Here is a 23,958-nt window from a genome sequence, read left to right on the forward strand (position 1 = left end):
GGTTGACCAGCCTTACAGTGGATGTTTTTGGATAGGATTTTGTTTGCAGGGGCTTACATGTGTATTTAATTGCATCATACTTTCAAATGCATTTACATGGGTTATGAGTTTATCTGGAGTACCGAAGGTGGTTGCCTGGGGCAGAGGGACCGTGAGAGAATTTTACTGTCTTGATTGATGGATGGAAGGTTGCCGGACAGTTTTTCGCTCTTACACTCCATAGAGATTTGTTCATATTTCATAGTAATGTATTCACACTTCATAAACAGCTATTCATATTTCATAGAAAGGTATTTACACTCTAGAGGAGAATGTTTTTGGTTTAATGTTAAAGATACTCAATAAGATAAATTGTTACTAGTCATAATCCTATTCTGTTTGTTTTCGAGACTGTTCGTCTCGAAGGGGGGAATATCGTATATGAAGATTATGTCTTTGTTAAATGTTTTTCATGAAGAAATGGAATGTTGTTTATGATAGTATATGTTTTAGTGTAACGTCACGTATAACAGACAGGAAGTGTGTTGTAGACAGGGGAGACTGGTGATTGGCCAGAAGAGGGAGCATCATTGTCTATAAATAGGGGCTAGACTACAGAAAGGGCAGAACGGCCATGGCAATCTGAGGAGCCGTTCTCCGGACACCGCGGGTCTGTACTTATGCTGTAACCTCGTGATTTTAATAAAAGCCTCTAACACGATGCAGCTTGAACGGACTCTTTGTTGACAGCAATAATGGCCACCACTCATCCGATACGACAAAATCATTATTTCTAACCTTGTCAATGACTACATTTCCTATGCATTTTGCTATATTTCCTAATCAAACTCATTTCATGTATGTTTTCATGGAAAACAAGGAAATGTCTAAGTGACCCCAAACTTTTGAACAGTAGTGTATATAAAGACACAAACTGGAACCAAATCAGATCTGCATAAATAGAGATGAAATAGGCCTTTCACTTTTTGTGTCTGGTTCTGAATTGCGAACTATTTACAGATTCATTGGAAGTAGCCTATGTGGCTTACTTTCAGCACTTCGAATCCATACCCTAAATTACCCTAACTGGCATACGTAGTGGTATTGCTAATTAATCTCCCCTTTCTCCCGATAGGCCTTGGCTTCAAACAAGGTTTTGCTGGTTAAGTAGCCTAATGTTTTGTGTCAATATTTCATTCAAACCAATTGCAAACAATGAGATGTCCTGAATTAAAGGTACAAGGCATAAGTTGTCAAGGAAGCTTACATTAAGTCTATTTTCTCAAACGGTGTAATTAAATAGGCCAATATGCACATTCTCTGTTATGAAGGGCTTTTTTTAGCTATATTCCTGACATTTATGAGAGACTATGGATTTTGCAGCCTGAAATGTTTATTCTCCATACCTGAAGGTGTCACTCTTTCAAGCCAGCTCTCAATGACTGCATCTGAGACTCCATTGCTGAGAAGATTGAACATTTCACTGAAGCTCTGTCACTATCTCTTTGATACAAATAATATCCTCTCTGACCAGCTTTCTGCATCACATTTTATTCCCGTTGCATGTTATCCTTATTCTAAATCACACCTTTGAATTAGCTGTTCCAGTTCAGTGACACTTTGGTATTGAATGTGAGATGTGTGATTATGATCAGAGTGACACCAGTCTGATACTTTTACCATTCTAATTCGGATTAGCTACAAACAGCTTAGTGATTATGTGGAGGCCCAGCTTCTTTAGGAAGAGAACGGGGCCCCTGTTGTCTCATACCAGCTCCTCAGACTACTCCAACTTCCAAGTCCAGACGCCCATAAACTGGATGAGAGTGGGGTACCCTATAGTTTGGGATTGGGGGTGGTGTATGCCTTAAACAAACTGCTGTACCCCCAGTCTGAAGAAGTGGGGGGTGGGGATATCTAGAAGGTGGTTGTAGGATACATTAAATCAGCTTGATTAGGAGTTTAGTCATGGCTCAGGTCTGACGGAGAAAGCGGGCAGCTCTCGAGTGATACTATTTTCTAATCAAATCAAATCAAATCAAATCAAATTGTATTGGCCACATGCGCCGAATACAACAGGTGCAGACATTACAGTGAAATGCTTACTTACAGCCCTTAACCAACAGTGCATTTATTTTTAACAAAAAAGTAAAAATAAAACAACAACAAAAAAAGTGTTGAGAAAAAAAGAGCAGAAGTAAAATAAAATAACAGTAGGGAGGCTATATATACAGGGGGGTACCGGTGCAGAGTCAATGTGCGGGGGCACCGGCTAGTTGAGGTAGTTGAAGTAATATGTACATGTGGGCAGAGTTAAAGTGACTATGCATAAATAATTAACAGAGTAGCAGCAGCGTAAAAGGATGGGGTGGGGGGCAGTGCAAATAGTCCGGGTAGCCATGATTAGCTGTTCAGGAGTCTTATGGCTTGGGGGTAGAAGCTGTTGAGAAGTCTTTTGGACCTAGACTTGGCACTCCGGTACCGCTTCGTCGTGCGGTAGCAGAGAGAACAGTCTATGACTAGGGTGGCTGGAGTCTTTGACAATTTTGAGGGCTTTCCTCTGACACCGCCTGGTATAGAGGTCCTGGATGGCAGGAAGCTTGGCGCCAGTGATGTACTGGGCCGTACGCACTACCCTCTGTAGTGCCTTGCGGTCGGAGGCCAAGCAGTTGCCATACCAGGCGGTGATGCAACCAGTCAGGATGCTCTCGATGGTGCAGCTGTAGAATCTTTTGAGGATCTGAGGACCCATGCCAAATCTTTTTCAGTCTCCTGAGGGGGAATAGGCTTTGTCGTGCCCTCTTCACGACTGTCTTGGTGTGTTTGGACCATGATAGTTCGTTGGTGATGTGGACACCAAGGAACTTGAAGCTCTCAACCTGTTCCACTACAGCCCCGTCGATGAGAATGGGGGCGTGCTCAGTCCTCTTTTTTTTCCTGTAGTCCACAATCATCTCCTTTGTCTTGGTCACGTTGAGGGTGAGGTTGTTGTACTGGCACCACACGGCCAGGTCTCTGACCTCCTCCCTATAGGCTGTCTCATCGTTGTCGGTGATCAGGCCTACCACTGTTGTGTCGTCGGCAAACTTAATGATGGTGTTGGAGTCGTGCCTGGCCATGCAGTCATGGGTGAACAGGGAGTACAGGAGGGGACTGAGCACGCACCCCTGAGGGGCCCCCGTGTTGAGGATCAGCGTGGCAGATGTGTTGTTACCTACCCTTACCACTTGGGGGCGGCCTGTCAGGAAGTCCAGGATCCAGTTGCAGAGGCAGGTGTTTAGTCCCAGGATCCTTAGCTTAGTGATGAGCTTTGAGGGCACTATGGTGTTGAATGCTGAGTTGTAGTCAATGAATAGCATTCTCACGTAGGTGTTCCTCTTGTCCAGGTGGGAAAGGGCAGTGTGGAGTGCAATAGAGATTGCATCATCTGTGGATCTGTTGGGGCGGTATGCAAATTGGAGTGGGTCTAGGGTTTCTGGGATAATGCTGTTGATGTGAGCCATGACCAGCCTTTCAAAGCACTTCATGGCTACAGACGTCAGTGCTACGGGTCGGTAGTCATTTAGGCAGGTTATCTTAGAGTCCTTGGGCACGGGGACTATGGTGGTCTGCTTGAAACATGTTGGTATTACAGACTCAGTCAGGGACATGTTGAAAATGTCAGTGAAGACACTTGCCAGTTGGTCAGCACATGCTCGGAGTACACGTCCTGGTAATCCGTCTGGCCCTGCGGCCTTGTGAATGTTGACCTGCTTAAAAGTCTTACTCACATCGGCTACGGAGAGCGTGATCACATAGTCATCCGGAACAGCTGGTGCTCTCATGCATGCTTCAGTGTTGCTTGCCTCGAAGCGAGCATAGAAGTGGTTTAGCTTCGTCTGGAAGTCTTGTGTCACTGGGCAGCTCGCAGCTGTGCTTCCCCTTTGTAGTCTGTAATAGTTTTCAAGCCCTGCCACATCCGACGAGTGTCAGAGCCAGTGTAGTACGATTCAATCTTAGTCCTGTATTGACTCTTTGCCTGTTTGATGGTTCGTCGGAGGGCATAAGCGGGATTTCTTATAAGCGTCCGGGGTTAGAGTCCCGCTCCTTGAAAGCGGCAGCTCTACCCTTTAGCTCAGTGCGGATGTTTCCTGTAATCTATGGCTTCTGGTTGGGGTATGTACGTACGGTCACTGTGGGGACGACATCATCGATGCACTTATTGATGAAGCCAGTGACTGATGTGGTGTACTCCTCAATGCTATCTGAAGAATCCCAGAACATGTTCCAGTCTGTGCTAGCAAAACAGTCCTGTAGCTTAGCATCTGTGTCATCTGACCACTTTTTTATTAACCGAGTCACTGGTGCTTCCTGCTTTAGTTTTTGCTTATAAGCAGGAATCAGGAGGATAGAGTTATGGTCAGATTTGCCAAATGGAGGGCGAGGGAGAGCTTTGTATGCGTCTCTGTGTGTGGAGTAAAGGTGGTCTAGAGTTTTTTTTCCTCTGGTTGCACATTTAACATGCTGGTAGAAATTAGGTAGAATGGATTTAAGTTTCCCTGCATCAAAGTCCCCGGCCACTAGGAGCGCTGCATCTGGATGAGCGTTTTCCTGTTGATTCATGGCCTTATACAGCTCATTCAGTGCAATCTTAATGCCAGCATTGGTTGGTGGTGGTAAATAGACAGCTATGAAAAATATAGATGAAAACTCTCTTGGTAAATAGTGTGGTCTACAGCTTATCATAAGATACTCTACCTCAGGCGAGCAAAACCTTGAGACTTCCTTAGTATTTGATTTTGTGCACCAGCTGTTGTTTACAAATATACACAGACCGCCACCCATTGTCTTACCGGAGTCAGCCGTTCTATCCTGCCGATGTAGCGTATAGCCCGCTAGCTGTATGAAATCCATGTCGTCGTTCAGCCACGACTCGGTGAAACATAAGATATTACAGTTTTTAATGTCCCGTTGGTAGGATAACCGTAATCTTAGGTCATCCAATTTGTTCTCCAATGATTGAAGATTGGCTAATAGGATTGATGGAAGAGGCAGTTTACTCGCTCGCCGTCGGATCCTTACAAGGCACCCGACCTACGTCCACGATATCTCCGTCTCTTCCTCATGCGAATGACGGGGATTTGGGCCTTGTCGGGTGTCTGTAGGATATCCTTCGCGGCCGCCTCGTTGAAGAAAAAATATTTGTCCAATACGAGGTGAGTAATCGCTGTCCTGATATCCAGAAGCTCTTTTTGGTTATAAGAGACGATGGCAGAAACATTATGTACAAAATAAATTACAAATAACGCGGAAAAACACACATAATAGTACAATTGGTTAGAGGGCTGTAAAACGGCAGCCATCTTCTCCGGTGCTGTTCTAACCCCTGTAGGGGGATACATTAAATCAGCTTGATTAGGAGTTTAGTCATGGCTCAGGTCTGACGGAGAAAGCGGGCAGCTCTCGAGTGATACTATTTTCATCCCGGGAGAGAGGTCAATGGGTCAGAGAAGTTCACAGGCCCCATGCCTATTCTCATGCTAACGGCTGATATACTCACTGGATAGAAACAGAAAAATTCCTATTCCTATTCTCTCACTGTGAAACTTACTCCCAGCCCCCACTGACTGCTGAACTGGAAAAGGTTTAGCGGCGTTTTAGCGAGTTTCCCTCGCTCTCTTTGACTCCTCAAACTAGTCTACAACTGCAATACTGGCTAACTCTTCCGGTTGTGTTTCCTTCATTCATTTAGTACTTGCCATATACAAAATTTTAAACTATTTCCTTTTCACAAGACAACATGATTTTAACATTGTGCAATCATCAATTAGCTTCAGAAATAAACACAATTGTAGTTACTACAGTATTATACAGATTACTACATATTATGCTTGAAATATGCCTGAAATACTGTGTGGTAAATATCCCAGTAAACACACCCTATAAAACATCCCATTATTGCTCCCTCCAGTAGTCTCCTGATTGTGGTGAATAGGCTGTAATCACTAGTTAGTTTAGTTAGTTCATCACCATGTAGTGTTTGTTAAAGCCTGGTCATCAAGGACCTCCCCAAGCCTCTGCCTGTCTATCTCAGCCAAGCGGTCACTGGGGAATGGCAGGAAATAGCCACTTAATTACTGGCCCTTGACCTCTGGCTGTGAGCCCTGACCTTGGTATCTCGCTGGCCCTGTTTATTGTCCTCTGGGGGACTGTCCAGATCTTGACCTCCTGACCCCAACCTCTAGCCACCACAAGGCCATTATACCAACAGGTCCATGTGCCTCGGACCCACTTTGACTCATCAAAAAGTATGCTTTCACCACCTCAAGATGCTAATTTAACTGACTCAGTACTAACAAAGGAGGTGGAGAGTAGGCGTACCTTACAATAAATAAATATTCAATTAAATTATTATAATATACATATATAAATACTTCAGTGTTTTCCTTTGTTGTCCAGTCAAATGTGACAAATTACATCCTCTTGTGATCATAAACTACAATATAGACCATCATATTCATGATGAAGAGAGCTTGCTGCCTTATATTTCAGGAAATATTTTTATATATGTGAAATGCATGTGAAATATCACAGTAAATGCACAATTTGTAAGATTACTTGCACAGTTGTGTAAATTCTGTCTTTGGGAGTTGCAAGAAAATACCATGATTTATCAATTTAAGAAAAGATTTGTTAGTAAAAATAATTTAAAATAATAATAATAATAATAGTTTATAACAGTTTATAACTGTTCTGTAATTTTATTACATTTCAATGTATTTCAATCATTTCACTCCACCAAAACAGCAATATTTGCACAGTTTTTCAACATCAATTAAGCAATATCCTAGACATCTTTGTAAGTGTTATCAACAATACCAATGATAAGCATTAATTTACTACATTTTGTCTGTCACCATCAAACATGTTTTGATTATAACAACACAAAGACTCTGAAATTATCCCCTCTTGACCTTACTCCTGTCCATGTGTTGTTGAATTTGGACATCAGTATGGACACTGATTGAGGTCAAGGGTGAGAAATTGGAGTCAAGGGTCCATTGAATCAGACTTACAATGTATAATCCTAAACCAGATTAGGTGTAAAAAATTGGTGTCACTAATCAAGTTTGTCAAATCAAGAATTAGGAGCAGCCTCTTTTCAGGGTAAACAACTCCATCAAAACATGATTCTAACTTCAGATTGAACCTACTTCAGAAATTATTCCGTTAAATATGAGAATTTTTAATTCGATTAGATTTAGCCTACTAATTGACATTTAATCATGTGTCTGAGGCAAAGGAATTCACTAAGAAAATACTGAATTCGTATTTTCTGGCTCTTTTTCGTATGTTGTCTAGGCATGCGTTTTAACACAATATAAACTACTTTGCCACCCTGCAAATGCCTATTTTAATATTAGGGGAATTGTAATGGGTGTTTTTTTCAATGAGGCGTGTGCCTGGTAGGCCTAATGTTTCCCACACAACGGGAAACGGGGGCGGGATTCCGTGCACGTCCTAACCTCAGGTCCTCACGTCGCTGCCATTCAGTAGCTAACCAAAGCCTAATGACAGCTGGTGGTGGGGTCACGCGGAGACACTTTCTCACACATTTGCGTGTGAATCTGTCAAAATCCCAGACAACCTGATTGATATAAACCACTTCCAGAACGCACCGTCCGTCTTGTCCACCATTGTTTTTTACTCTCAACTGCATAAATGAGTTTGTTATAAGCCTAAATGCAAAAGAAAAGAGCTGTAGCCCAACCATTGTATTTCAATAGAATTGTTTGTATGGCGCTGTCCAATGTACTTATACAAGAGGGATACATTATAGGTTGCTTGCTTAGCTGACACTACTGGCCAGCTTCAAAGAGCAGTTTTTTTGCAGCATGGTAGATTACAATTGTTTTAATCAACATACTCCTGTGCTACTTTTCTCATTCCAGTTTGAGGCAGGTGTCCTTAGTCCTACTCCCCACCCAATGTGTTATTTTGGTTCCCTACATTTGCCATCACTTAAAAGATTGATAAGCATGAAGCAAGACACAAATTATCATTGTACAATGCAAATTGCATAATGTTATTGAAAATAATGTGAAATCACTTTCTTCAGGGTTTGTAAACAGCAATGTCATCCACATACTTGCATGCACACGCACACACACAAACACACACACACACACTCATACATACACACCATCAAACAATAAATCCATACATTTACAGTACTTTTACATCAAATACAGCTGAGTATATAACTGTCACTTGTGATTTGAGAGCATAAGTGGGTTCATAATGTTTTTCATGATAATTTAGTTGAATCAGTAAAAGAACAACAAAATCAATCAAGAGTGAAAGTCAAAGTGTGAATGTATTCAATTAAGAAAATATCAGATTTCTTCAGTATTTTCTAGTCTCTTGTGCTTTGGTTCTGGGTGCTGAGATAAGTATTTTCAGACATTGTCCTGCCCACATTCTTCTATGGAAGGAGTTGATTTTTTTTTTAGGGGGGCCAAAGTATCTCTTCCCTCTTGCTTGTTGTGGTCCTCTGGTTCGGTGGGCAGTGTACTGTAGGTCCTCATGCCAGATGTATAAACTGTCTATGACAGTGACGGTTTCCAACAGTCTGATGGTTGTTTAGTGGTTTGGTCCATACTGTACCAGGAACACCAATAGGGTATGCAGAATCTCCCTCCTGACCACTCCTGAGAATATAGGACAGAAATAATGGTTAAGAATCATTAGTGGCGCAGTGGTCTAAGGCACTGCATCGCAGTGCTAACTGTGCCACTAGAGATCCTGGTTCGAATCCAGGCTCTGTCGCAGCCGGCCGCGACCGGGAGACTCATGGGCGGCGCACAATTGGCCCAGCGTCGTCCAGGGTAGGGGAGGGAATGGCCGGCAGGGATGTAGCTCAGTTGATAGAGCATGGTGTTTGCAACGCCAGGGTTGTGGGTTCGATTCCCACGGGGGGCCAGTATAAAAAAAAATCAAAAATATATATAAAAAATTTCAAAAAATATATATATTCACTAACTGTAAGTCGCTCTGGATAAGAGCGTCTGCTAAATGACTAAAATGTAAATGTAATTAGAATGAGGAATAGAGCTACAAAACCTGCAATTAATAGACAACCACACGGCCACACGCATGCACACACGCTGTAGTGGAACAGGTTGAGAGCTTCAAGTTCCTTGGTGTCCACATCACCAACGAACTATCATGGTCCAAACACACCAAGACAGTCGTGAAGAGGGCACGACAAAGCCTATTCCCCCTCAGGAGACTAAAAAGATTTGGCATGGGTCCTCAGATCCTCAAAAAATTCTACAGCTGCACCATCGAGAGCATCCTGACTGGTTGCATCACCGCCTGGTATGGCAACTGCTTGGCCTCTGACCGCAAGGCACTACAGAGGGTAGTGCGTACGGCCCAGTACATCACAGGGGCAAAGCTCCCTGCCATCCAGGACCTCTATACCAGGCGGTGTCAGAGGAAGGCCCTCAAAATTGTCAAAGACTCCAGTCACCCTAGTCATAGACTGTTCTCTCTGCTACCGCACGGCAAGCGGTACCGGAGTGCCAAGTCTAGGTCCAAAAGACTTCTCAACAGCTTCTACCCCCAAGCCATAAGACTCCTGAACAGCTAATCATGGCTACCCGGACTATTTGCACTGCCCCCCCACCCCATACTTTTTACGCTGCTGCTACTCTGTTAAGTATTTATGCATAGTCACTTTAACTCTACCCACATGTACATATTACCTCAACTACCTCAACTAGCCGGTGCCCCCGCACATTGACTATGCAACGGTACCCCCCTGTATATATAGCCTCCCTACTGTCACTTTATTCTATTGTATATATAGCCTCCCTACTGTCACTTTATTTTTACTTCTGCTCTTTTTTTCTCAACACTTTTTTGTTGTTGTTTTATTCTTACTTTTTTGTTTAAAATAAATGCACTGTTGGTTAAGGGCTGTAAGTAAGCATTTCACTGTAATGTCTGCACCTGTTGTATTCGGCGCATGTGACCAATAAAATTTGATTTGATTTATAGGAAGCTCAGATGCTCAATCAAGCAGAAAGACACCCTATAAAGTTTAACTATAAATGCATTTCACTCCCTACCCGAAACACTTACACAATCCATAACAATGCCAGATCCTTGGTCAACATGATAGCCACCTCCACAGTCCACTATCGTTATTTAGGCTACCTAAACATAATTCATCTTTATTTTTTGTTCATTTTAGACACTTTCAGACATTTATTCAAACCTGAAATGCAAACAGTATTTTTCCCCTTTCTGCAAATAGGCCCTGCATGCACTGCGCTGTATGTTTTTCCTCTCCTCCATTTTAACTCTGTATGAATGGAAGTCTCTAGGCTTTAATCACTTCAGGGAGCCGGCCCAAACTCTTTCTCTGTCAATTTTCACCCACTCACCCATTCAAACAGTCCCTTGCTCTCACCAGCCCCACAATGCCGGGTTTGTCCTCTCTCTCTTTGTCCACCTCTGATATATTTTTCGACTGCTCCCTCTTCTCAGACGGCATGCAGCGTATGCAAATAGAGACCCTTTCATTCGCAAGACCCCTCCCCTGAATGGGTACAACCTCGAAGGGGACCACACTCACACACTCAGATTTACAAACCAAACACTGACACATACAGACTGACATACCAGTTATTTTATACTGAAAAGTAAAACTCTTATCTGTCCTGGCCTTACCACAGCCATAATGTGGTTCTGTAACACTAGAGGTTTATGCCACCCAAATGACTCCTCAATTCAACACAACAATATAAGACAATACAACAGAAGCATACTACCTCAAATATACATAGGCAAAGCATGCAGTGAGTGGCAGAGGGAAAAGTTTGAATATAGTACTTGGGGGTGAACTGTGTGCCTATGGTGGGCTAGATTGTGTCTCTGAAGTTGGGGTGCAATAGTGGGGGGTGGAGGTGGAGGGATAGACTGGAGTTGTAGTGGGGGGTGGAGGTGGAGGGATATACTGGAGTTGTAGTGGGGGGTGGAGGTGGAGGGATATACTGGAGTTGTAGTGGGGGGGTGGAGGTGGAGGGATATACTGGAGTTGTAGTGGGGGTGGAGGTGGAGGGATATACTGGAGTTGTAGTGGGGGGTGGAGGTGGAGGGATATACTGGAGTTGTAGTGGGGGGTGGAGGTGGAGGGATATACTGGAGTTGTAGTGGGGGGTGGAGGTGGAGGGATAGACTGCAATTGTAGTGGGGGTGGAGGGACAGACTGGAGTTGTAGTGGGGGTGGAGGTGGAGGGATATACTGGAGTTGTAGTGGGGGGTGGAGGTGGAGGGATATACTGGAGTTGTAGTGGGGGGGTGGAGGTGGAGGGATATACTGGAGTTATAGTGGGGGTGGAGGTGGAGGGATATCCTGGAGTTGTAGTGGGGGTGGAGGTGGAGGGATATACTGGAGTTGTAGTGGGGAGTGGAGGTGGAGGGATATACTGGAGTTGTAGTGGGGAGTGGAGGTGGAGGGATATACTGGAGTTGTAGTGGGGGTGGAGGGACAGACTGGAGTTGTGGTTGGAGTTGTGGTAAGGAGGTGTCTGATGAACATAAAGCACTCCCCCTCCCTCAGAGCTGACATCCCCAAGCTCTGGGCCTGTGCCGTGTGTGTGTGTGTGTGTGTGTGTGTGTGTGTGTGTGTGTGTGTGTGTGTGTGTGTGTGTGTGTGTGTGTGTGTGTGTGTGTGTGTGTGTGTGTGTGTGTGTGTGTGTGTGTGTGTGTGTGTGTGTATGTGTGTGTGGTGGGGGCTGATGTGTTTTAGTCAGCTCTGACAGCTCTGCCTTTTCACTGTTGCACTGCTGAGCCAGCGGGCTTCCCTCCCCTAGCAACCTCCACAGGGGTCAAAGGGAAAACAACCCCTCCCCACCACCTCTCCCACTGGCCAGAGACCAGGCATCTTGACAGCCATGAACTTGAACTTGATGAACTTGACCCATAACACAAAAAAATTGAGAAACAAAAAAGCCTGCACATTATATCATTTTTGATCAGACGTTGATATTCGCCCTGTCAAATAATGATCAAAATCGGGTCAAATAATATAGAATCAGTAGTAGAATGATCAAAATGGAGAAGGAACCAGTATGCAGTATCAGTAAGAACTGAGCGCTAGAAATCTATACAGTGCTGTACTTGACACTGGAAAACTGACACTCCTCTTTCTAAGTGTTCCCCGCTTCTCTCAGTTTGCAAACCTGCAGTTTTTCGGAGAGGGACAAACACAATAATTACAGAACTGTAGATAGTATTATACAGTAGCTATACACCTTCAATCAGATTAAGAGATACACAAGACAAAAAAACAGGTCACCCCATCCTCCCTCCTCCTCCAAACTGAATCTTCTCCTAGTGTGATTATACAGTATATGAGTACTGTAAGCTCGGTCACCTAATTCTCCTCTACTTTAATTGGAGCACAGAAGACCCCTGCTCCAGGACTACGGGAGCAGCAGACATATTCTGAAAAGCCCTGAATGTAGAAACTTCTCCTGTGTCTTCCTCTATAAGATACTTAAGGACAAGGCTTTGCGCTAGATTAGTCTTGGCAAGAGTTGCATTAAGGAGCCCTGATGAGGCCAGCCTGACCCACATTGGACCCACACACACACACACACAGATGCGCACACACACAGACGCACACACATACACACATATACACACACACACAGGGACATCCCGTGAGCCAGGGTTAATATATATCAGCGTGAACGTTTATACTATCCACACAGTGAGAGAGGAGTCCAGAGAGGTAACTGTGGAGCTGTACTTATTTCATTAACTGTTTGTGGGCTACTTCACCCAGTTATAGAGAATGGGAACTGTGGGAACACACATGATCACTTTATGGTATTACTCTCACTCACTGAAATACCTCCAAACATTAGAAAATACTTTTTTCAAATAATAAAATCCATTTTGAAAAAATATCCAACCGGTCCAATAAACTCAAACAACAGTTATATGATTCAATTAATGCTAGGCTAAAATATATTTTCTAATTTCTTGGTTTATTTGTAAGGCCACACACAGTCTTCTGTGGTGGTCACCAAAGCCCATATATTCCCTATATGGATAATTACGTTTGTTCAGAGATTAAGGTAAAATCTATGGTTGAGGTATGCATACACGGGAGGGGGAATCTTGGGAACATTAAGATCCCAAATCCTCCTGACACCATGTCTTAGTGCCACCGACCTCCATGACCAATCACTGAATGGACATGGCCACAGTCTTGATTGAAACCTGGGTCGTTATTTAAGAACAGATTTGTCTTCCTTCTTAAGCATCTCAATACTGGCACGTTATAATGACATCACTTCAGTTCATTGGTCAACCATCAAGCTATGTGACATTTGACTTGTTTTGTATAATTATGGTATTTTGTGTTATAGTTGATTTTCTGTTTAGATAACAATTGATGTTTTACTTCCATACCAAATTCATATGATCTGGAACTGTTGGACAGAATGTATTTCATATGAACTAACTGTGTTCTAATGATGACTTAGTGTATCATTAAAGAAAACACACAGGGGAACAGTGTTTGTCTGTGAACACTGAACAGATATGCATGGACAGTACTGGGGCTGGGTGGGGGGTCTAAATACCTTTTGAATGCATGCACGCTTCCAGTATTTGAAAGAAAAACCTGTCTACCTAAATGCTAGTAGAGTGATCATGAATACATTTAGATTGCCTGACAAATCTGCCTCAGTCGCTGACTCTCTTTGGCCACTGTGCCCCTGCCGACGACTGTAGCATCTGTCACATAGAGCTGCACATACACACACACACACACACACACACACACACACACCCTCAGTGTATCCCCCTAATGCTCCATTACTGACATGCAATTCAACACATAGAGGTCCTTTGGAAGAGCCTGCGCCTCACTGTTCCTCTACTTCCAGTAGCTTGTGCTCTACGCGGGGAGACAGAGGGAAGAAACATGGCGGCTCACCCTCTACACACTGTCACTTGTTTCTGTCCTCCTCACCCACTCTCTCTGCATCGCTCTCCCTGTCCTTTTCCACTCCTTCCCACCCATCTGTCTTTTCCCCTTTTCGATGAGCAACTGTCATCAGAAGTGGCATTCTATAGCTGTTTTACTCTTTCAAAAAGCAGATTGTCTGTCAGACAGGTTTTCTTTCTATCTTTGTTTGCTATAACACGGTAGTACCACTTTAATAGAAAAAGAGATTGAGTATAATCTGAGCAAATTGTCTCTCTCTTTCTGTCTCCTTTATCATAGCTCCGCTTATGCTGTATATACATAAAACAGATCGCCCTAATGCAGTTACAGTATATATAGAGCTGTGAGTATCATTCATCTGAATAAAAAGGCCAATACATTATGGCCTGGTTCTGATTAAGTCTGTTACTGAACTAAAAAACATGCACAATGGAGATTCTCTATTTAAAGTGTATTTTAGTCCAGGACCAGTCTTAATCTGGGTCTGGGAAACCAGCCTTGTAAATATAAACGACACATTCATTAAACCTGCATGATGAGGAAGATGGATGATTAGTCCGCTGTTTAAACACACAGGTTTGCTGACAATGCTCAGTCAATCAATACATCACTTTCCATCTACTTCAACCAAATGGACTACTATAGCATTAGATTCCCTCTGATATATCCAGTGTCTCAGTGTATTTTCTTTATCTTTACCTGGTTCCTTTGTGGAACCCGTACCATGCACCCCATAGATAAACAGAGAAAAATGAGGTAGAGGAGAACTTGGCAGAGAGGAAACATGTCAGACCCACTGATAATGCTGAAACACTGCCTGGCTTTTTTGTCTCCAACAAACTCAGACTTGAATCTATTTTACCACTTAAAGCAACAACAACACAATCCAGAACGCAAAATACAGTATGTTTCTCATACAAACAAAATAAGAGTGATGAGTAACATTTCACCTGTATTGCAACTTATATTTCTATCATATGCCAGCTTGGTGCTGTGTATATTGTTAGTGTACATATAATGGCAGTAAAATCTCCTATACGTTTGTCAAAGAATGTCCCAGTCCACAGCATCTACACCCCTCTCAGACACGCAGAGCAGACTGAATAGACTAATGAACCCAGTCAGGTGGCACTCTAGTGTGTGAACCTACCCCCACCCACCATCCCTCCCTCACCCACCCAACCAACATATCAAACGCACATATTAAACACACACCACACACTCATTAAACTCAGTCACTCACAAGACCCTCCTGATCGGCTGTGACAGTCTAATGTCTGTGGCATCTGTTCATAGTCTAGTCTGGAGAGCCTTTCCCACCCTGCCCCCCGGCCCCAGGCCCTCCAGACCCAGGGCCCGCCGCACCACCAGCCCTTACAATGGTGGGAAAGCATGGGCTTTTTTGAGTGGGGGTTAAGAGGGGGAAGGGGTGGGTGAACAGCCATTGAGGGGGAGAGAAAGTGTGGCTGAATGATAATGTGAAAACGCAGGGCTCTGTTCATTAACACGCAAATTCGGGCTGCAGCTGCACACATTGGCCCTTAAAGCAGACTCTCTCTCTCTCCCCGTTTCAGGTTGTGGCAGAAACCGCCAGGGGCACAGGGCGTTATTTATACCAGACTCAAGTCTGATTTCTGTGTGAGTGCGCATGTGTGTGTTTTGCATGTCTGACAATATCTGCCTTTGCTCTTCATTCCTAGAGCTTAATTACGCATTGATGCTGAGACAGTCGTGGATGCATTGGAAGTAATTTGATTAGGATGGCGAACACACACAACCATTGCAACCATGAATCAAAAAAAGGCAGTTGTGCAATATATGCAATGCTATTTTTATAATATTTGTGATGATAATGGCTCCATTACATGTCTCATCACCAATATTTGGGAGTAGAGTATATACAGAAATGTGGGAGTAATTTGTGAGTAAACTATGCTCACATAGATGCAGACAAGCACCCATGCACACACAAAAACTTGATTCTAAAAAAGATTGCTATAGATTAATATTAATAAAATAATCATTGTGGAATGGCAACACACAATGCAATTTCATTTCTTGTTTTAAAATCAAACTTGATCCTGTGAATCGCTCTGGATAAGAGTGTCTGCTAAATTACAAAAAATGTAAATGTTAATCATGCTTGATGTGTGTTCTCACACAATATCTGAATAATTATTCTATATCATTTATAATTCAATTACACAGTAGGTACATGTGTGTTTGATGTAGTAAGATACAAAAACTGTACTGTATATTAGTCTTCATCTGAACAAAAACGTCATGAGAAAAAACCAGAGAAGATTGAGAATTAATCTCGTAGAAAGTTATATTTCGCAGGTATCTGTAGTAGATTATTAATGAAACACCATTTAAAATCCCTCGTTGCAAACTACTGAGCGGGAGGAATAGGCCTTCAGCATGTGTTCCTCTACTGTAAACTAGGAAAAGATGTTGGGGTCAGGAGGGGAATAAAGAGTAAAAAGCCGCCATGACAAGAGAAAATGTATTTCCTGCAATCCTCCAATCGGTGCCAGCTCATTCATTTTGTTTGCCTCCCAGCCCCCTGCCTCCTCCTCCTCGCCCCAACCCCTTCTCTTCTAATTAGTAGTATCAGATAGGCGAGGGAAGGAGTGTGGGCGGCCATGTATGATGTGTGAGGAAATAGGGAACACCCCACTCCCTTCATCACCCCCTAACTATTTTTCACCCCCATCCCCACCCCCCACCGCTGGTACCAAACACAGGACCATAATGCAACTCACTTCGTATGCCAGCCCAGCCACCTTAAGTGCCGCGGCAATGTCTCCCAAGATGGCTCCCCTCTCTCCACTCTCAGCGTGCCCATCCTCCGGAGATCTGGCTTTGTCCCCCTCTTGGCACAGGCACGGCATCTCTTGTCTCCCATTTGGCAGTTCAGATGGCATTAGAGGCCGGTGGGTAAAGGGGGTGGGGTGTTGTGTGGCAATTCTCCTTCTCATTCTCTTTTTGTGTTGATTCTGTCCCCTTTTTGTGCTCCTTGATCACACCACGTTGTGAATTAGTCGCCTGTGAGGAAGGCAGGTGGAGGAGAGAGGACATGAGAATTAACACTAAAAACAGACACTACTTTATGAGGTTATTATTGCAGATCTGAAACCATGGCAACTACCTCTGCAGTTTATTTATAAGAGACAAATGTGAACACAAAATTCCTGTATTTTTCACTATAATAGTAACACACAGAAACCAATTCTACAGTGATGTAGTCATTATTTCATACCATACATCTATACACATTCTACTAACACAGAGGTTAATTTTCTGTCAGCTGTCTCTGGAATGGGGATTTAAAGCTTGTATGGTAAGCACACGCACACACCACACACGCCTCTCCCAGAAGCCTCTCTCCAAATCACAATTTTTACATCATCCAACCAGGCTAACAACACCACAATTACTGCAATCAAAGGAAATCTATATTATTGCAAGATTTTGTGTTGGCATATAGAATGCCCCGAATACTGTGAAGACCACACTGAGTGAAAGCTTTGGTCCAGGCCTGCAAGGGAAAAGACCTTGGACTTTTCACATAAATCCAATCTCCCTATTTGAATCAAAGCAATTAGCCAGGCATGGGCTGACAGTGAGCTCGGCTGCAGCAGGTAGTTAAGGGGATGAATGAAAACTCATCTCACTTTAGAGCTCTCTAGGCTTTACAATCTCAGTTGCTTAATTCTCTGCCCAAAGCATACAGCGTAGGTGAAGTACCAAATTGAGAAGTTCAAGCCCTGTATCCTGGATGCCCCTGCCCTTGTTATTGAGAGGACAATGTATTGGTATAATTACTCCGAAGCTCTCAGATGCACTTCAATTTTAACTGCAGTCTGCAAGTGTTTTTCTTAACCATTGGTGTATTCTTAGAGTAGGCCTACACAATTCAACTTCAGTTGCATTGCTAGTGGACTGTTTATTCAAATAACCTGCACTGCCTGAAACACAGTGCTTTGACCATTCTTTCAAACATCCTTTAATTTTTCGTTTCCTAATGGCTTGAATAAGGAATAGGCCTACTGTAATATTTTGCCAAATTGTAAAAGAGATTAATTTCAGTTAGAAGGCCTATTTGTGTACACAGTGGTGGTCATGACAAAGTGTTGGCAGGGTGGTGGTTTAACTTGAAACGCGGCCAGAGAGCACGCGCCGTTCTCTCCGAGTGGCCGCCAGCTGTTTAGCATTCAGCACCATGTTCTAGATTGGACGGGCAAACTTCCACGTGGCCAGGCTCGGTGGATAATCGCCCCAAGAAACCAAACTAATCCAACCACTCGAAACAGATTCATACAACCCCGACTAATGCCACCAACCAAAAAAACATTAGTCAACATTGGGCCCTAGTATAAGCATATACATATGTCCCACCAAATTATTCGAGTCATGTTCCTTTTTAAATAGCTTTTATGGCAGCCCAAGCCATAATAAAAAATGCAACGATGTTTAACTATTTATGTATTAGGAATGTAAAAAGAGGCCTGTAGTCCTTATTAGCCCACAAACATGGTCATAGGAGCAGCGCACAAATATGCCAAGAAAAACGAACAAAAAACGAACACGTCCTCAAGCCTGTCGAGGGGGCCATATCAAAATTAAGAAATGTTTTACGATGTCAGTGAGTTAGGAGAAAAGTAGGCTAGGCTTACATCTGTTCATATTTTTTTGTCTGAAATGAAAAAGTATGCTATCTTAAATTGTTGATTTAATTCGATATGTAAGCGTTTTACAAAATATTAAAAACACTATAATTTTGTACCAGTTTCATTGCAAGTAGTGTGACAACAAAGATGTTCATTTTTCTTACAATTAACAACATGACGTGTTGCTTACCTTTGAGGTAGAACTTGGCGAAACTTGTTAAAAGGCCTAGGCCTAATTTAGTTGTAGGTACACCCTAGGCCTTATTTTCCACCTGTATACCCTAGGCCTTATTTTCCACCTGAACAAGAATGTGGAAGTAATTTCTACTTTCGGTTATCTAGCTTTATGACAGGTATTTAACACTCATACAGCTAGATAACCAAAGACAGAAAACGACCTCCGGTTCATATTTCCGTAGACCACTTTGTCTTGCTGCCTCAGAACTCATGACGGATTGGTGAGAGAGTAGTGATGACGTGCTTCATCAGACACCTTAAGAGAGGAAGGAATGATAGATATGATTTAAATATGTTTATGACCATTAGGCTATACAGTTCCTTTAAAATTATGACCGAAAATAAGAGGGGAAGAATTGTATTCTATTCTATTCTAGAGATGTCAATTTATTATATTCACAGATGTCCATGTGTGCGTGAAGACGGGACACTGACAGCAAAGCAACAAAGTCATTTTTAAAAGACCAATAAGACCTGGAATAACATGGACTATAAGTGTGTTTATACAGTTAGGCCTGTTATTACAATATAGCACCACTTCTTTCAGGCTATGACAACAAAAATGCCTATACTGATATACATTATAGTCCCGTGTAGCTCAGTTGGTAGAGCATGGCGTTTGCAACGCCGGGTTCGTTTCCTACGGGGGACCAGTATGAAAAAAACTAAAAACATGTATGCACTCACTAACTGTAAGTCGCTCTGGATAAGAGCGTCTGCTAAATGACTAAAATGTAAATGTATTAATAGGCATATCATTCGATTATATTTACTTGTCTAATATCTATAATAGATTCAAAATAATTATAAACGTTCTAACATAATCAATATTAAGTTTAATCAACAAGTAGTCTATAAAACGTCTAGGGCTACAATCAATTCGAGTTAAAAATTACATTGCCTTTGATTGAATAAAACAAATATGTATTTGTAGCTTACCAAAACAAACTTTAAAAAACAGTATGAACAGAGAGGTTCATAATTTGTTCTATGATAAAGACAAGTGTTTGTATAATGTGCGCATGCGACCTGGTTTATGTTGGGCCTATAGTTATCTGTCACCAGAATTAATTTAATAAAGTGTCTTAATTTAGGAGATATCTCCACAACATTTTGGAGATGTTGGAGATGTTTCCTTGTCAATTTGAGATCTTTTCATTTATCTCGGAGAGAGAAAAATAATGTATATCTTCCTGTAGTCTAGTATCAAATCATAGTCTAGTAAAATAAATCAAATCAAATTGTATTTGTCACATGCGCCGAATAAAACAGTGAAATGCTTACTTACAAGCCCTTAACCAACAATGCAGTTTTAAGAAAAAATATTTAAAAAAATACAATATAAAATAATACGAAATAAAAGTAACAAATAATTAAAGAGCAGTTATTAAAGTGACTATGCATAGATAATAAACAGAGAGTAGCAGCAGAGTAAAAGAGGGGTGGGGGGGGGGCAATTCAAATAGTCTGGGTAGCCATTTGATTAAATGTTCAGGAGTCTTATGGCTTGGGAGTAGAAACTGTTTAGAAACCTCTTGGACCTAGACTTGGCGCTCCGGTGCCCTGAGATAGCAGAGAGAACAGTCTATGACTAGGATGGCTGGAGTCTTTGACAATCTTTGACAAATAATATATTATTGTGATATATCTTGAAAATGACAATTGTAATCTTAGTAGGTAATTCAGTAAATGTGATGTGAAAAGTGTTGATTAATTGGCATGACACTGGCCTAACCAACAGGTGCTTTGTTACATTTCATTAGGCTAATATAATTGGACAACACTATTGAACTTCCCCTAAAACTAGGCAAAATAAAACATTTATTTACTAAATTACTAATTAGTTCTGTAAGGATTTAGGCTGCATAGGGCGTACTGATTGTGTTTGCATTTGGACAGTTATTTTCCTTCTATCCATTAATAAACAGGTTACAGAACTCCAACCAAATTTAACAGGTCCTTGTCTGTCATCAAATTACATAGGCATATAGACAATTAAAAGCAGGGCTAGGCTTACTTTTATCCTGGAAGTCTTCTTAATTGCTTACTTATTTGTTGTGTATATTATTTTAAGAACAACAACACTGGGCCTATTAGTTGTGCATACTAGTTTTGAAGACTGATTTGCTCATAGACTATACGTCACTGTTTAGAAGTTTAACATATTTAGAGGATGACTTGGACGTGCAATTAAAATGGAGAACAGATCGTATAGCCCTTTGCCATGCTTCGGTTCAACCACGTTCCGATCTAAAAACCACCGACCCGTTTACAAACATACAAGACATGAAAGAAGGCCTATTTAATAGACTGTAATATGATTGCAGAGTTGCCTTTGTGTGCTTCTGGGCCTGGTCACTTTGAATGAGACTTCGTGCCAATGACCTATGTTCTGAACCAAGGGCTATTCTCATCAAAAGCAAGGCTATAGCCTAGAAAATCCCTGTATTGTAATCTATTACTGAAAATAACACAACATAACACAGTAGGTCTACATTGTTATAACACTTTGGACAAGAATGTAGGCTTATTTTCTATTTGATGTAAAGAAATAACATATACCCCAATCTACTCAATGTCCCAGATGCCAGAAGCGCACGCCTATTTCTAAACATGGCACAACTAAAAACCAATAATTGTAAGTAAAAGGCGACCACCAGCAAACCAGACACATCCAAGGTAGCAGCCAGACCATGGACATGACGAGAGAACAGATTCCTTGAAAGGTGCAATCAATCCATGGGATAATATACCATGTCAGTTCGTGGTGATGCTGATATGGCTTACTTGTGTTTTAGGTCCAAGATGAAGAAATATATTGTTGGAATCCCCTTTCTTCAGTCTTCAGTTCTATCTTCAATCCACGTGCATATGTCTGGTTAATTCGCGCTCTCACTCCTCATCTGTCGATCCAATCATTGGATTAATACGCACGGTCTTCTCCGGGTTAGTCCGTCTCCTTCGCTAGTCCTCCGAGCTCTACTCGCCTGCTGTGCGCTTCCTCTGGTGACAATTTACGCCCACAGTGACGTCATACCAGTGGCAGGTTGTTTTATGTCCAATCACAGAACCAGATGAAACCAAAGGTTTTTATGTGCGCATGTGTTAGTAAGGTGCATGGGAGCCACGGGGTAGGGATTCTTTAAATGTCTTATTAACACTTATTGAGTTACTCCATTATCAAGTCAGTGCCAATTGCTACACCTTGGGAATCCAAATGTGCCAGTTTTTGAATTGTTATTGTATGCTTATTATAAGGCAATGCAACCTACACAGAGCAATATACAGTACTATAGATTTGGTGATTCCCAGTTATGGCTTCATACGACAAACGTTGTGACTCATGTTTACTCGATAAATGTAGGCCATCACGTAGCCTTATAGGGAAAGCCATCACGCAGACACAAAACTAAAGAGGTATTTGTACGTTTCAATTGATAGCTATAATAATTTATGCGTAGGCCTAACTGGTGCGTAAAAGGCGACTTTTCATCCAGCAATATTGATTACAATATGGCAACGTACACGTAGGTGATTGATTCATGTCATAGTAGCCTAATTCAGTAACATTAAATTATAACTGCTTTATGGCTGAATGATGACTCAATTCCTACATGGGAGTTTATATTTGTTTCCCTGATGTTCGAAGCCTTATATTATTTAAATTGGTGAAAATTGAACTCAGACTTTTTTTCCCCATTTGACTAATATCTGCCATGAATGAGATTATGACTTTTCTCTCACTAGTTGGTCCAATGTTCTGGTGTTTATTTTATTTGTGACCACAAACAACACTTATTGTGGTGCAAGTTTAATATATGCCCCTATAAACTTCCCAATGAAATAGATGACTAATGCGCGTTGAAACAGCCTATATGAGTGATGTTTTGAGAATGGCTGTCTCCAAATAACTGTTCGAGCTTGGATATTAATTTCCTGTCAAAAGGGACATGACTGTCTATCTCACACAAAAAAATAGTGAGCATGTAGCCTACAGTTTACCACCTTGCATGGTTAACTGTATAGCCAACCAGCCAGGTAGTTCAAGATTGACGTCAAAATTGGACCTCTATCCATGTCCTGACGAGGTCGGGAAATGCCTTAAAAACCGGCCACTAGGGGCAAAAGTCAGCGCTATTTCCACAATTTCTAAACCTGTAGGCGCAACATTGCGAGACTTTCGGGAAGGCTTACAAAACAGATCAAACAGACCAGGCCGGGGTTTGGGGTTTGAGAAGTCAATGAGAAAAAAAACAAAAACACTTTTCTATGAACGCTAAGAAGCCAATCTTACTGAAACATATATCACTAATTGGCCTATCCCTCTGTTCTGGCACAGATCTACTATTCACAAGATCCTCTCAGAATCCCTCACCCATCATCCACCCTTCTCTACTTTCTTCACTGCCTCAGCATACAACACCTTCTGCACTACTTTGACCGTGGCCACCTCAACCTGCTTCTCTCACACCAGACACCTCCAATCCCCAGCAACAATCCCCTACAGTTGACATACACAACTTTTTCCACCGAAACTACACATTCCTCTGTCCCATGTCCTCCTGCACACTTCTCATATATTGGAATCTCCCTCCTACACACTGCTGCGACTTGCCCATAAACGTGACACCTATAACACTGCAGTGGATTCGGCACAAAAGCTCTAACAGCATAACTCATAAACTCAGCAAAAAAAGAAACGTCCCTTTTTCAGGACCCTGTCTTTCAAAAATCCAAATAACTTCACAGATCTTCATTGTAAAGGGTTTAAACAATGTTTCCCATGCTTGTTCAATGAACCATAAACAATTAATGAACATGCACCTGTGGAACGGTCATTAAGACACTAACAGCTTACAGACGGTAGGCAATTAAAGAGGCCTTTCTACTGACTCTGAAAAACACCAAAAGAAAGATGCCCAGGGTCCCTGCTCATCTGCGTGAACGTGCCTTAGGCATGCTGCAAGGAGGCATGAGGACTGCAAATGTGGTCAGGGCAATAAATTGCAATGTCCGTACTGTGAGACGCCTAAGACAGCGCTACAGGGAGACAGG

General features: G+C 42.2%; 1 long non-coding RNA gene across 2 annotated transcripts; it reads right to left on the minus strand.

Moving 5' to 3' along the window:
• Positions 1-6,723: 6,723 nt before the first annotated feature.
• On the minus strand, positions 6,724-21,872 carry LOC121532238. 2 transcript variants are annotated; one of them, XR_005994264.1, is made up of 4 exons: positions 21,691-21,872; positions 18,857-19,159; positions 16,759-17,041; positions 6,724-8,669 (listed from the first exon to the last, which is right to left on the minus strand). It is a non-coding gene; the product is annotated as an uncharacterized LOC121532238 (long non-coding RNA). The 2 variants fall into 2 exon arrangements; XR_005994263.1 differs by lacking the exon at positions 18,857-19,159.
• Between the last annotated feature and the right edge of the window lie 2,086 nt (positions 21,873-23,958).

Source organism: Coregonus clupeaformis, chromosome 19 (genome assembly GCF_020615455.1).
Source record: "Coregonus clupeaformis isolate EN_2021a chromosome 19, ASM2061545v1, whole genome shotgun sequence".
Lineage (NCBI taxonomy): Eukaryota > Metazoa > Chordata > Actinopteri > Salmoniformes > Salmonidae > Coregonus > Coregonus clupeaformis.